The sequence below is a fragment of the Oenanthe melanoleuca genome, chromosome 2, assembly GCF_029582105.1.
Source record: "Oenanthe melanoleuca isolate GR-GAL-2019-014 chromosome 2, OMel1.0, whole genome shotgun sequence".
Taxonomy (NCBI): Eukaryota; Metazoa; Chordata; class Aves; order Passeriformes; family Muscicapidae; genus Oenanthe; species Oenanthe melanoleuca.
Window position 1 is genome coordinate 71,525,277 of NC_079335.1, and position 14,835 is coordinate 71,540,111.

Consider the following 14,835-nt stretch of genomic DNA (forward strand, 5'->3'; position numbering starts at 1 on the left):
TAATTTGAGCTAGTACTGCAGTTTTTTTGCGTTTCATAATAAGCTTCCAATGTTTCATTTGCTTTTTAAGTTGAAAAGTTTTTCAATAACTCATTTAAGAATGACAGAATCTAAAATGGAAAATAGTATATTTCACAGAATTACTTGCAGGGTTACTTAGTTGTCATCCTATTAACTTGAAATTGAGCTCTATCAATTGACTTTAGGAAGGGAAAAATTACATGCTTGGATTCTGTGAGTTCCTAAGATATATCCAGGTCTCCAATGACAGGGTTTTTTTCCAAAATATTTTTGGAAGTGAAATAAGGAGCATTCCATTGTACAGGTTTCCTCTCTGCCCAAAAGGGGTTGAAATAACTGCAGTAGCAATGGTGAAATTTCCAAAGAAAAACCTGAAGAATATGCTAAAAAAGTCTTAATTATGAATCTGAAGGTCACAGTCATTGCTTCTGATGTAGCTTTAGAAACATGCCAAAGCAACCCACCTTGTACAATCAGTTTCTTCCAGATATTTAATAGTAAAAGCATGGAAAAGTAACCAAACCTTAGATTCAGAAGTGTCTGTACTCTCTATATCATAATACTTACCTTGCAGCCATGAACAAGTTTCTACAAATGGATAAAGAGTCATGCTTTAAGCATGATGCTCTGAGGACAGAACGCAGATAAGAGGTTTTTTATTCATAGTCATACTGGAAATTGGTAGTGCTGACTGGCAATTGTAGAAAGCAGCGAGAAATTTTCACCAGAAATTGGACAGTGAAGATTTCCTGCACATTATGACTGTATCAAATATTAGATTTTGACCCTCAGCACATGCAGTACAAACATTTTGATTCCAGAGGACTATTTAGCTTTACCCATCTTTTGACATACACTTTTCAAGAACATTACATCTTTTATGTTTTGGGAATATCTACTGCTATATGTAAGGAATGCTTATGCAAATACAGTTGACATAGATAATGAGACGTTATTTATTTCTTTTGAGAAATGAGATTTATGAAGGGGGAAAAAAAAGAAAACTAAAAAGTCCAAAACCTCAAAAGATTCAAGGAAAGATTTGGTCAGTAAATATATGATTTTTCTAAAAATGAGGCTTAGTCTTTGTGAATTATGAAGACTAAACAGAGATAAATTTAAAATTTCATTTACCTTTTTTTTTTACTAACAATATTTACTTTTAATTAATAGTTTACTAACAAAATTTAAGCATAAGATATCACAGTAAAAAGAAAAACTGGGAAATTGTACCTTGCTAAAGTATCTCTTCTCTCTGTTCAGATGAGGCAGTTTCATTTCAGAAATAGAATTGGCCAGCTCTGAATGTTTATGTTTAGGACATAAACAACCCAGACATCTCCATGACAAGATTAATTTTTTTGGCAGGCTTGATCAAACTTTCAACAGAAATAGAAAGAATATGAATATAGTGTAACTTGTTCTTTCTAAATCCTTTTCATTCAAATCACTGACATTGTGAAGAAGCAGACCTGGAGAAACAAGAGATCCCATAGATTTCAGAACTGTCCTTTAGAAAAACAAATAAGAAATTAACTCATTACAGTCACTGTCTATAATCCATATTACTGTATGCTCTCTGTTCTGGGTGCTTTAAGGATGACTCTACAGACCTCTGAAACTGTGGAACCCCATTCATAATAATCTACAGAGCATTTCCTAATATTTAAGGTATTAGTATCAGTTAAGTTTGATATTATTTAATTTAATCCTGATAATTGTCTATGACATCATATTAGCAAGATCTGTCTCACTGCAAAGTAAGAAACATGTATTATTTTCTCTCCCATCAAACCTATTTTTCCCTCTGCCCAGACAGGAAACATGTCATATATATATATATGTATACATATATATACATATGTATACATATATACATATATGTATACATATATATATATATATATACATTTCCACACCCTCCTGCAAAAGAATTCCTTTTAGGTCAGAAGAAGCTTTGGGAAAGTAAGAAGACATATAAAAAGATTGTCTATTTTCTCTGCTGATGTAGAAAGTTGTTTCTTAGCAGCAGTGAGTAAAAGGAAAGGATGAGAGGGTAGTAAAGTAAATGTGGCTAGGAATGACAAAGGCCAAGCAGAAAAGACCCTATTTACTTCTCTGGTTTTTTTAATAAAAGATATTCTCTCAATGGTGGAATGTTACACAAGTACACAGTGCCTTGAGAGCCAGAAAAAACCAGATACAATTCAGGCATCAACAGGCACTAAATTGGACACAAAAAGGTGCCATTTAGAATACAAAGTGAGATGAGTGTTGTCTCACTTAGTGACTCTGGTTTAAGTCCAAAATAGTATGTGTGCTTAGAATTTTCCCCCTCACAATCTGTAAATTTGGAAACTTGAAGTTCACTACAAATTTGAGGCTGTAACCCACACTTGGTTAAGTACCCTGAAAAACAGATCAGACAGAGGCATGAGGAAAACCCTCCTAGCTATGAAAATGATATGAAAAGCTGCTAGTTGAAAGTTTATAGGATAACTCAGCTTGGAAAGAATCTTAGAAATTTTCTGGTCCTAATCCCTGTGATATCAGACCAGAATACTCACCATTTTTTGGATGCTTTTGAAGGTATTCAGCAGCAGAGGTTGCATACAGTCTCTGGGCAACCTGTTCCAGTCCTTGATTTTTTTTTCATATATCAAGCTGGACACTGTCTAGTTCCTGGCTTTGTCTGTAGTTCCTGGCTTTGTCTGTGGTCTTGTGTTCTCCTGCCATGCACCACTGTAAAGTGCCTGACTCTCAGAAGCAGAAAACGCTACCTTGCCAAAAAAAGATCTGTGATGCATTCATGCTGTATCTTGGCTAAAAGACCAAAAGACATTTTCTGTTTCCTTGTCATCTGCACTCGCTTTGAAATTGCCTTCTCAAGCCTGAGAAGCCATTATTCACATGTACAAACAAAACTTCTGCACAAAAGCAGTTGTTTTAAGAGGTCTTTATATATATTTTTTCTGGTCATCTCAGAAGAGGAATTGCAGGTTGCCCATGGATAGAAAAGTAAAAAGCTAGGTTATTTTACTTCATAAAATTCACTAACATTAGTAAGTAACCTATTAATCTGTACTAATTTCAATTTTTCGTTTGCAAAGGACTTGATTAAAAGGCATGGATAATGTTCTAAATTTGCTCAAGTTGTTGATCTGCAATGACTTCAGTTTTTTTCTATCTTTCCTCTGAGGTTTATAAATTTGCAAGAAATGTGCCAAGCCATAAGTGGCAGAGATTAAGCTAATTCTTTCATTTGGAAGGAGATGGACACCATTCATTGGATCCAATGAAGAACTCGCTTTTCTTGACCTTACCCAGTAGATCAGACCCTGAACTAATTATTCTGTCTGGATTTCACTCTCCTATCCAATTTTGATCTTCTGACTATTCAGAACTCCCACTACTTAAAAATTTGCAATTTTTGTTGCTAATAGTGCATAGAAGTGTTCTAAAATTTTTCTAGTTGATTGTAAGAATTTCAAGCCATATGGTGCCATCAAAATATTGCTGAAATTAAGTTGTATCATATTTTCTATTTCTTCCATTCAGTAAGCCTCTATTCTGGTGATGAAGGACATTGAGTCTCAGTAAATTCATATCTGACATTTGTTACACTCTTGTCTTTACGTATGCACACCTCAATTACTTAATTAGTATCAAAATCTTTCAAAGATTGAAATAGGCTAAATAGCCTCATATTTTCATTTTTATTTCTCCTGTTTGAAATATAGTTGTTGTGCTACAGCCCCCACACCTCCAAGATGAAGGCCATCATCCTGTAACCCCCAAAGTTAAACAGCATAAACATTTCTTTGGTTGACTCTCAAACACCTTATTGTAAATCCTGAAATGTGACTGATTTATCAATCACCCTATCAATCTATTCTTTCCCTATTCTGTCACTGTTTCATATAATTGTAACCACTAATAGTTTAAAAGATTGGGTTGTGAATATTCTTCTTTAGCTGAACATTGAAACAACAACAAAAAGAGACATTACACTACTTAAGAAAGAAGGCATTGGCCCATGTCATTATAGGAAAAAAAATCAATATCTCATTGCTATAATGAAAAGCTATCTATAATTCTGATTGATAGCTTCTGACAAAGGTTCTTGAATTAGAAACAATTCCCTCCTGGTCCAAAGTAACACCACATGAAACACTAAAGATTGAGATTTTAGCTTACTACATTAATGAATTCAACAGGCATATCAAATTTTAATTAAACAACATATACTGGTTTAAAGATGCATGGTTATAATACAGATGAATCAAAATAGTAAATCAAAATAGTACCTGCCATATGTAAAATTCACTATTAATTTTTCAGTGTTTTCAGTAAGACAGAATTCCTTCTGCTTTTTGCTTGTTGTTATGTTGTTATCTTCAATCTTGTTATTTTTTTTTCCCAAAACATACAAATGGTATGCAGAGACCTGATATTTTAAAGAACTTCAAAAAGATCACAATAAACTCTGAAATAAAACTAAATTCGGATCCTCATCCTTGTGAAGTGTGAAGGAAGAAAGTAAAAATTGAAATATTATTAACTAAGACTAAAGGATATCATATGTAAAATCTTCATGTGAGTTAATACTGAAGAAATGGGAAATGCAATACAGCAGATTTTTCTAAATCAATGTGGAAGACTTTGCAAATGGCCTCACCTAGAAATGACTAAACCCACATTCTTTCTCAGTATTATATTAAGAATTAATCAAAATGACAATAACCCTCCTTCTACAGCTTATATTAGTACAGAATAATGTTCAATCCAAAAATAACTATCAAAATTGTACATAAAGCTGATTTTATCCCTTTCCACCTAATTCCATGCTTCAGCTATGTAAATAAAAATGTGAGGGAAAATGACATAGCTAATAAGACATCTACAGGAAACAAAGCAAATGGGTTCTTCTCTGTGAATCGTATCTAAAAGGATCTCTGCTTCAGACTATGATTATTAAAAGAAAAAAAAGGAATGTTTTGATGATACCAGAGTTTTCGTCTTAGCTTTCCCAAGATATCTTTCAGTGGCTGCTTCAGTAGAAGAATACATTGTAAATTGATTTTCAACCTTTTGAAAAAGGGCAGTAGGAGAGAAAGAAGAAAAGAAAAACATTCTATTTTGAAACAGCTTCTGCAAATGCTTCCCACTTTCAGACTGTGATGTTGTGCAACTATAAGGGTGTGGCAAAAATCAAATTCTCTGGAGCCATGCACCCCCCAGCTTTCCTGGCTGGTGTAAAAATGGGTAGTTGCCAAGATAATATAAATTCCATAGAGATTTCTTATCTGACTTCCTTCTCTTTTTTATCATAGAGAAATGTCATCTGGGCCACAGAAAGAATATAAAACACAATGTTTCTTTGTCTTCAAGTTGATGCTGTTATCTAAGAATATGTGACTTTTTGAGAAAACGTTTGTAAAATAAACACACTTTCAATTTATAAGAGAATGCAGTTTCCTTTTTCTTAGTGGAAGACAGCACATCCAATCCATCCTCTTACATATGGCAATTTTTATTCCTTTTATTTTTCTAGTCAAGACCTAATTTACTGGGCCCTGGAGCTATAGATGCCTCTGAAGCCCTCTCTATTTTGTTGGATAGGCTGTGAACAAAGAATTCTTTTGTATGTGATGCTCTAATATAATTTTAACTAAAATAGCTTCAAGACTCAGCAAGCAAGCAAACTAAGTAACTGTCTGAATAGAAAACCAAGTCCATAATTCTAACATAAACAATTGCAGAGTTGAATAAATAGACATGTGGGCAGTTATCAGAGCACTTCCAATAATGCATTTTTAATACTTTAAGAAATGAGTGCAGAAAGGAATCAACATAGTCCCTCAGGCTATAAAGAGCTTCAAGTGGCTTTTATCTTACACCCTGTTAGATTATTAAAAGTTTGCAATTATAACTATATTAATATTTCAAGGCTTCCTACCTTACAAAACCTTCAAACAAGTAGAAATGTAAGAAAAACATATGGCAATCATAAAGAAGATTGAAAATGTTAAATTCCATTTATGGCTTTCTGATCATATCTTTTTGTATTCTATTTTAGATGGAGGCATAGTTATGGTTTTATGGTTCTATGTGTATTTAAGTATAGAAGACAAAATGTAAAATCTGTTACTGGAGATTTAGTGCAAGCATTAGCAATATGTAGGTGGCATTTAAAAATTATCAACCTTGCTTGAATGGTTTTATGTTTGTGAAATAATTTTGGAAGTATCAATAGAAGTATGAGTTAATATAACAAATACACTGTTTTGAATTCTGTTCAAGAACATGAAAAATTTGGTAACAAGATGAATGACAATTAAAACTTGATGTAAAACCTGATATTCTTTGTGTGACATCAATAATTTTGAAGTCCTGTGCACATAAAGCCATCATTGTCACTCCTCAAAGCTTCTTGCATGTAGTGATTGCTGCAATACACAGCATGCTATGCAGACAAGTAATTCTTCATTGTCACTGATGTCTTAACACTCTCCTAGAATGAGAGAAATGAATAGGAATCCAATGTCAGCTAAAATTAGTGTCTCTTGATGGCTCAGAGAACAGGGAAACTGGAAAAGATTAGTCCTGTCTCTGTGAATAGAAGGAAAATCTGATTTAACTCTCAAGTGCTGGAGCTGAATTCCTATAATTCAGAACAAACTTAGGTTCTATTCCACTATAGTAAAATTAAAAGTCAGGTCTAGGTTATTTCTGAATCCAAAGAGAAAGGATTTGCTTATGTGAAGGAGTGGAGTTTTTCGATGGTTGTGGTTTTATTTACATAGCCAAATAAATGTTAATATTTTTAATAGAATAATGCATCACATCCTAGGTTATTTACAAAAATCTGCCATTATGGTCTTAGTGGGTACCAAGTATGAGAAAAAATGATTGTATGTAATAGTCTGAAAGATTTGCTATGCTTTTTTGAAAATCTACTTCAGCTGTGAGTCTTCAGCACTCTGGAAACAAAGTACTGCTTGATTCATACTGCACTTTGTCACAGAATTAAAAATACAACAAATGTGTGCCCAAAAGCATATGCTGTTCACACCCACTTCTTCCTATGAAAAACTTGTATACATAGAGTGAAGCACCAAAGATATGAGCTATCCTTTTTTTATGCCATGCCTCTTTTACTCTGAGAGTCAGCTGAGTGTGCTGTCTAGAGGTTGACATGCAGTGTGCTATATGTAGTAATTAAATTCAATACTTTTGCTGCAGCTTCTGGAGATGGATTTCTCCTGCTGATTTCTGATGAACACCATGTTAATGGGAAACTAGATAAAGTACTGGATTGTATGTAGCTGGTAATTTTTTTCTGGCAAAAAATAAATTATTTATACCTCTTTAAAGAATGTTTTAAAATACAAATGAGGATCTAAGTTTGTTTAGCAGCTTCCACAGAGAAAATAAAAATTTCTAAAGAAAATATCTCACTGCAAAATAAGAGTGAAATACAAATAAATGGAAAATAAATAGGAAAATTAAACATTTTAAAATCCTACAAACTTATGTTTAATTCAGAGTCCGCCTCATAACTTAGTGTTATGTATAGGAATGAAAAAGAATTCTACTCTCTTTTAAATATGTGAAAGATGTGAGAAATGCAGTGTAAGGTATGAGTGACTTTGCTTTATTCTTTAAATGAAGTGAAAGTTTAGGGTATTGAAAATAATGGTCATAACTCAAGGTAATTCAATTATTAGTATCACCAAACACTAAGAGAACCTAGAATCTCTGGAAGCTGAATTCTGATCATTGGTATAGTTCTTGTCTACCCAAACCTCATCCTGGTTTCACAGAGAATTTTAGGTTTGAAAAACGAATCAGTCTTTATCCAAATTTTAATGTTATTTCATTTTTATTCTGCTAATGTATCAAAGGCAAGATATGGTCAAATATTGATATTTATTATTAAAATGTATTAGAAAATAAGTTTTTAATTAAATATGCATAAAAACCATGACTTCTAAAAATATTTATTAGCTCATTATTCTTTTATTATGCAAAACAGCAACATAACCCTATTTGTGTGACTAAAACTCTGTCTAGAAATTAAAGATAAAACAGCAAATTTCTTCACAAAGTATTTTCCAGAATTAATGAGGTTAAGAGGAAAATTTTAAAATGCATAATCCCTTGGGTAATCTCTGAGTTAAAGGAGAAACAAGGTAGCCCCATTTGCTTCTGACATTTTAATGGTATTATTTCTGCTGCAATGACAGTGTAAGGATACAGGCAAGACAAAGTTTACAAGTGGCAATAACACTTCTATTGTTATATCCACTGCCATAGAAAGAAAAAAAAAACAAAACAGAAAAGGTTTCAGGCAAACAAATCCTTCCTCAGATCAATGAACAGAAGGAAAAAATCTGAAAACAAATTTGGAAGAACCAATGGGAATTTAATTAGATATGTGTCAGTTATACTGTCTCTGAAAGATAGTGCAGCTGCTACCTAAGAAACTGAAAAATATTTGGGATGGGATCAGTGAATTTTAATGCTCAAAAGATCAATTTCTGAGACCTGAGAAAGTACCAATCTCCTAAAGCAAGGAGAGAGAAAGCAGTTTATGGACTTTGTGGTGTCTAGATTTAAGCTGTGAATCCTGGTACTTAAGCAAAAAGTTTTTACAGCAGGAGCCTTCCAAATATATATGCTCCTAATTATTGATATTTTTTGATTAGTTGTTGATGCTGCTCTTAAACCCTGGACAACTTTCCCTTTCTGCAGTGTAAGTACTAATTGTAGGACATTCCATGTTAGGTGCTTTTAATTCACTTAATTCAAAGGGCTTTCAGAAAAAGGCATTGACAACATTTTTCATAAACCACCAAAAAAAAAAAAAAAAAAAAGCAAGTAGAAGGAAGAAGTACAAGCATGTCCAAAAATTATTAGTAGGGTAAAACCCAGGAAATGAGATGTAGTATTCAGCCCTCAGAATGGGGGCTGGTCTGCAGTGGGGTTCTGCAGGGAACTGTGCTAGTTTGTTTAATTCCAGATACCCATGAAGAGATTAAGCTCTGAAATACAAAATTCTGCTAATATATCAGGTTACTCAGAACATGAAAAGTAAGGGTTGCTTATAAAATTGCAGGAGGGAAATTGAAAGGCAATAGAATGTCAGCTGCCTCTCAGTGTGAATGCATATAAAGGAAAGCACATGAGGAAGGTGGTATGAAAGTGTAACTGGGAAATTGAAATGCTGGGCTTATGCCGATAGCTCTCTGAATGGCCATGCACCTCCCTCCCAGGGCAGAGGCATATCCTCAGTGAAGTTTTAGCACTAAGAGCCCTGGTGAATGACTTTGGAGAGTCTGCCTCCAAGGAGATGGACTCCTAGACTTGGCCAGAACAGCCAGGCTGAGGAGTCTGGAGTGATGGCTTTGGGGGAAGTGTCTCCCCAATGAATATCTTTATCAATAATTCTGTGGCTTCAGTCAGGTGCATGTTATTTGCCCAATTTCTCAAGCTACTATGAAAGTACTTAACATACCAGATGAAGTAAATTAGGTAACTTATTTTGGTCCTGAAGTACCAAATAATATTACTTCAAGTAGGAAGACAAGAATAAAGAACAAAAGCAAATAATAAAATGCCGTTGAAAGTTACTAAAGTTCCTATGGGATAAAAGCATAGACAGAAATTCTTGAGATTGGCAGTATCTCTTCTCATATTTACAGCCAGTGTGTTGTGTTGACCCTGGATAGCAGCTGAGCAAGTCAGTTGTTGGTTTACTTCCTACTCAGTGGGATGGGAAAGAAAATCAGAAGAACAAAACCAAGAAAATTTGAGGATCAAGATAAAAAGACTTTAACAGATAAAACAAAGCTCACAAGGAAGCAAAGAAAAGTGAGGAACTTTATCATTACTTCTCGTTGTAAGTCCCCTTCTCTCAGATGTTGTGGCTGATCACAATATCATGTGCTATGGAGTATCCCTCTGGTATGTTTGGGTCAGCTGTCCCAGCCATGTTTTCTCCCAGTTTTTTGCACACCCTCATCCCACTCATGAAGGGGACAGAATGGGAAAAACACAAAGCCTTGTTGCTGTGTAAATATTATTCAGCAATAGACAAAACACTGTTGTGTTTTCAACACTGGTTTAATTACAAATCCAAAACAGAGAACCATATAGGCTGTGAATGAATGAAATCAACTCTGTCCCAACAAGACTCAGTAAAGCCAGTAAAAACAGGGAGTATAAAACCATGAATAGTAAGCAGGAGCCTATTCTTAAAAGATACTTTTGCTAAACATAGTATAAAGAGGCAAAATCAATCAACCAGGTAAGTTTTCTCCCTTAAGAACTCAAAAAAATGAATGGAGTGAGAAAAGTACCTTTGAATAAACTGCTATGTGTTGCAATTTGGAAGGAAAGAGTGACCTAAGAATGATATTCTAGTCTATTTGTTTTCTGGTTCTGCACACCCTGATTGTTTTTGAATGTTTGTTGCCACAGAGAAGAAGGAAATAAACTGTTCCCCAATCTCACCATAAAGAAAATACAGAAAATAGTTGGACATTTAATTGTAGGATAAAAGGGGAATTTCTCTAGACATAAAGAATGGCGGAATTACTATTACTGGGGATTTTTAAGAAACCTTGATAAGCATGTGTTAAGAAGAGATGGGTATGTCTGTGCTCATCCGGGGTCGTTTGCTCTTTCCTCCACCCTCTTAATTTCACTTTTGTTATTGTTCATGAGTTTACTACTGATGCTCTGCAGGACTGTTTTTCCCTATAATTCAGATAAAAGAACTGTCATTGTGAGGAGGTAAAAACCAAGACATACAACACAAAAAAAAGCTTTTCACTATCTTTGAAGTATCTACTTAAAACGTAAAATAACTCATGCAAGCACAAAGCTGCATAAGTTTGACACATGTTCATACACTGTATTTCATGCCATTTGCTTTCAGGCTTTCATTCCTACATTTCATGTTCCATGTTTCTTCAAATAACTGTCATTTCCCTTTCATGCTTTATTTCCAAGGTCTATCATAAGTTCAGTTTATCCATTGAGAGGATAACAGGTGTGCTTTATCAATTGCAGCAGTAAAGTAAACGTGCTTTCTTGACTTTCAAATGCATGTTTGATTTGCATGTGGCAGGAAAAGGTAAAAAAGATCACAAACAGTGTGATCCTTGCAATGAGAGCTCATGAACAAGGTGTTCAATAAATCAATACAAATACAATTGTGAGTAATTAAGGTCTGGGACCTTGTTTCCTTAGTCTGCTTTTTAGTGCTGTGCTGACAGATGTAAAGTTGAGCATACCCATGACATTGCTAGGCAAATTGGTCAGTTCTACAAAAGTTCATAAGGCATTTTATATCAAAACAGAAACTGCTAAAATAGTGACATTATCTGTAATGCTTAATGCAGTATATATGGTATGCTTTTTAGGTACAAGGTTCAAAATCTTAGCTGGAATTACTGACTAGTAGTAATGGATTATTATTTATCACCTTTCTAATTTCTCTTCTGTGCTAAAATCCTCTTCTTCTAATACATATGCCCTTGGCATATGTTTTCTTTTTGCTGCCAGGTTCAGCTATCTGAGAAGCAAAGGCAAAACAGAATACAGAGCAGCAGAGAGGAGGAAACAATTGCTATTCTTCCAGACTTTTGAGCACACCAGAGAGATAGCAGATATTACGGCACAGCAGGGGCACAGAAGGACACAGAAAAATGACTCCAAGCTCTGTGAGGCTGCTTGAAAACTGTTTGATAATGGTTTCAGCATGCCCAGGGTACATTCTTTAGTATCAACTAGTACAAGTGCCATTGATGCCTTGGAGACCTTTTTCCTGATGGAGCTCCCTGGGAATTATATCCATGTTCAGGTGCAGAGCTCTGGGGAATGCCTGCTCCTGGGGACCTCTCATGTGTGAGATGTGCTTAGCTTGAGGCACTGAGTCATTCAGTGGGGGAGCTGAAGGAAGAGGTGTACAGGTTGTGTGTCATCAGGGAAAGTGAAAAGGAGGTTGAGTGAGTCTTCACTGAAAATGGGCAGAGACAACAGCAGGAGTCATACAAAGCAGCAAAGGAGAAACAATCTGAGGCCACAGTCAAACAAGAAGTGGAGGTTCACTCACTCTTGAGATGGAGACAGATGAAAGTTTATGAGTTCTGCTTCCTGCTTTGCTTACAGATCTGCAACTTAAGAAGACTTTTTAAAGCTGGTGGACAAAATTCCAGAGTCATGGGTCACAATGTTCATGTGTTACTTTAACTGCTTGTATATTTTCTAGAAGAGCAATAAAGTGAGATACAAGAGACTTAAGAGATTTCTAAAATGTACAGAAGATTTTTTTTTTATGTAAGTAATCAGTGAACCAATTCAAATGCTTTCTTGAACCAGTTATTTATTCCCAAGGGAGTAAAAACTGCTTTAAGGTAATAAGGTTAAGCACAACCTTGGCTGCAGTGACCCTGAGATTATGAAGTTTAAAATCCTGAGAGAAGCAAGCAACACTTATATCTGAATTTCAGCCTTGGACTTGAAAGAGCAGATGTTCACTACTTCATGGACCTGCTTGGCAAGATTCCCCAGGAATCTTGCCTGGAGTTCAAAGAGCTCCAGAAGGCTACAACAGGCTCCTCTGGGGAGGTTTCAGTGACAGCTTACTTAAAGGGAAAGAATGGTCCATTCCAACACACAGAAAGTTGAGCAATCACAGCAGGCCTATGTGGATGAACTTGAAAATTCTGTCTGATACAAAAAAGAAATACACAGAAGGTGGAAGCAGTCTGCTCAAAAGGAATAAAAAGGTATTGCCTCTGTGTATAGTAATTTAGCTAAGAAAGCCAAAGGTCAGCTGCAGTTGAATAAAGTGATGGACGTGACAGAAAACAAGAAAGGATTTTGTAAATATGTTGTCAGTTTAAAGTAAGGCTAGAAAATGGGTCTGCTGCTTAGTGGAGCAGGGGACTTAGGGACTAGGGATATGGAATACATTTTCTTTGCCTCAGCTTTCACTGGAAATATTTACTGGTGAAATATTTATCATATTTACTCAGGCATCCCAGGTCCCTGAGCCCACTAGCAGAGTCTATAAAAGTGGAGCTCTACTCACAGTAGAGGGAGAGTCTGGAATCACTTAAGCCAGTTGGAAATTCAACAGCCCTTGGAACCAGAGGGAATGCCTCCTCCAGTGCTGATGGAGATGGCTGATGGCACTTCAGGGGTGCTCTCTGTCATCTCCTAATGACCATGACAGCTGGGTAAAGTCCTTAATGATTGGAAAAGGGCAAGTGTCACACCCATCTTAAAGATGGGCCAGAAGGGAGATTCGGTTAGCAAGCTGATCAGCCACACTTCAGTCCCATGAAAGATTTTGGAGGAAGTCCTCTTAGAAGCCACTCCCAAATATGTGAAGGACAGGACAGTGACTAGCAACGGCACGCCAAGATTTACAAAGGGCAAGCTATGCTTGAACAATCTCATTCTTTTAATTATAAGATGCCTAGTGTGACTCACAAAAGGATGGTAGTGAATGTTTTATACTTTGACTTTATTTAACAAAGCTTCTGACACCGTCTCCCATAGTTTCCTTGTCATCACATTGGTAAAACATGGGCTGGCTCCTAAGGTGGATGGAAAATCAGCTGGACTGCAAGTCTCAAAGAGTTGTGGTCATTGCCTAGCCCATCTGAAGGTCAGTAACTAGTGGCCATCAGGGATCAATGCTGGAACCAGCATTGTTTAATGTCTCTGTTAAAGCCTGAAGGATGGGACAGAGTGCACTCAGTGAATTTGTGAATGATGCCAAATGTGGTAAGTGATCAGTATGTTGGAGGACATGGGCACCTGAACAGATTGGAGGAACAGCCTGATAGAAATGTCATTCATTAAGTTCAGTGGAAGAAAATGCAGTCTTACATCTGGAGTGGGATAATCCCATGAAACAATACAAGGTGGGAGCTGAATAGCAAGGAGCTCTGAAGAAAAGGACCCGTGTTGGAGGGCAAGTTAAGCATGAGTCAGCAGTGAACCCTTTCAGCAAAAAGACCAGCTGCATCCTGGACTGTATTAGTAAGAGTGTAGCCAGAAGTTTCAAGGAAGTGATCCTTCCAACTTATTCATCACTTACCAAATTATATTTGGAGATCTGCGTCCAGTTTTGGGCTCACCAGCACAAGGAAGACACTGACATCATAAAAGGCCCCACTGGTGGGGCCCACCAAGACTGTTTGGGCCTTGGGGCACATGATGCACTAAGACAGACTGAGACAATATTGTTACTTCAGACTGCAGAAGAGAAGGCTTAAGGGAGACCTTATTGCTGTCCAAAGTTACTTGTGATGACACAGAGAAAATTAAGCCTGACTCTTCTCAGAGAGTGACAAGTCAGAATGAACAAGGAACACGTTGGAACATGGAAAATTCAGATTAGATACAAGGATTATTTTTTGTTTCCCACAAGGTGAGGTAAAATGAAAGAACAGGTTGTCCAGAAACTGTCCTTGGAATTGTTCAAGACTTGACTAGATACAGCCCTAAGCAACATGATCTAATGAGACTTTGAGCAGTGAATTGAATGAGATGCCCTCTGGGGCTTCCTTCCAATCTAGTTAATTGCATGATTCCACAATTCTACAGTCCTATTAAAAGTAGATGTAAGCAAGAAACATTCTTCAGTTGACTTTTGTAGAGGATGAAGCATCATGCATAAAAAGATGAGAATGGGACAAACCAGGAGAAAGAGGCAGGTATGTTGGTACCAGTGGCAAGTCATCTAATGGTGCTCCTGTACTTTGCAGTTCCCATATACTCATGTGATGG